Here is a 1,454-nt window from a genome sequence, read left to right as displayed (position 1 = left end):
GTTTGCACAAGAATTTCCAAGAAAGAATTAACTTTTAGAGAATCCAACCTAATAAGTAATTTTATGTATAGGATGGGCCAGAATGGAAGACAAAAAAAAAAAATTACAGAAAAGAGTTAATTCTAAAATCCAAAAATACTTACGGAGTTCTTATAAAGGTGAGAAATAATAAGGACCAGAATAAAGACATAGCATTTAAACTAGAGAAGATAGGTATAATTGTCAGGGTTGTTGAAGGCTGAATTGACAGGACCAAGAGATATGGACTAAGGGAGAAAAAAAAAAAAAGAATAGGTGTCTACACTGGGGACAGGAAATGAGATCAAGGATGAAATAGAAAAAATATAAAGTCAAACAAGAAGTTCCTCTACTAACAAATAATAATAATGGACTATGAAATGAAGTGTGTGATTTACTCAAGTTTCTGTTTTCATATCATTGAAGTTGGAAAAGAGTATAAGAAAAGAGAATAAAGCAAGTGGAGGAAGTTTGATAAAGAGGTTATGCATTAAGCTTTGGATATGTCCAGTAGAAAGTTGAAAATTCTGGACTGGACTTGAGAAAATTGACTCAATATATTCATTTGCAATGAGAAGGCACTTATCCACACTTGGGGAGAAATTATTCTACACTATATGCAAAAATACCAAGCCCTGCCCCTAATACATATACCCAATAAATGTCAATTTCCCCTTTTCACTCCTACCCCCTTATGCCTGTGATTGCATCTGATTGCACATTGACAAGTTGAAAATTCTGCTACCAGTTTGCACAATTTGCCTTATTCTCTGATATCAGTGTTCTTGAACTTGCTGTTTGCTATTGCTCAATTTTTCCTTCTAGGGATCAGGTATCTACTTCTAAACTAAGGACTCTATTGGCCTCAGGCCCTCTGCTTTACTATTACCTGATCCTTTCAGTCAATTCACTACAGAATTCCTTTGTATCCTATCAATGACCAATAAACTGTTTACCTTAACTACCAAGTATAATCACTTCATCAATCAATGTATCCTATAGTAGGTTTACAATCCCAAATTGTTTGTGTGAGTGGGATTAGGTGGGAGGAAAACTTGTCATTTCCATGAAATTCCCTAGATTGTAGTCACTAGAATTTTACATCCTGGTTGCTGCTTTTTAGCTAAGAAACAAGGCAAAATATAATAGATATTTAAGGGGGTTTTTTAGTCCCATAATATAAAGAAGAGGAAACCAAGCCTCTGATGAATAATTAGTGTGTATAAAGTGCACATGTTAGCTCAGATGGGAAAAAAAAGGTAGACTCTTATCATTATATTTGGATTGCTAGCCTCCTGTTTGGCTATTTTGATGTCTTATAAATATATCATGGGCAGAACTTCTCATAGGGAAGATCCAATTCCAGCAGCAGCATTTCAGGCCAAAATGGCTTGTGGACTGAATAGACAGCAAATTGATGAAAGAGATCAAACATA

The sequence above is a fragment of the Mirounga leonina genome, unplaced genomic scaffold (assembly GCF_011800145.1).
Source record: "Mirounga leonina isolate KUSES-001 unplaced genomic scaffold, KU_Mleo_1.0 Mir_169, whole genome shotgun sequence".
Classification (NCBI taxonomy): Eukaryota; Metazoa; Chordata; class Mammalia; order Carnivora; family Phocidae; genus Mirounga; species Mirounga leonina.
Note: the sequence above shows the minus strand (reverse complement) of the source record.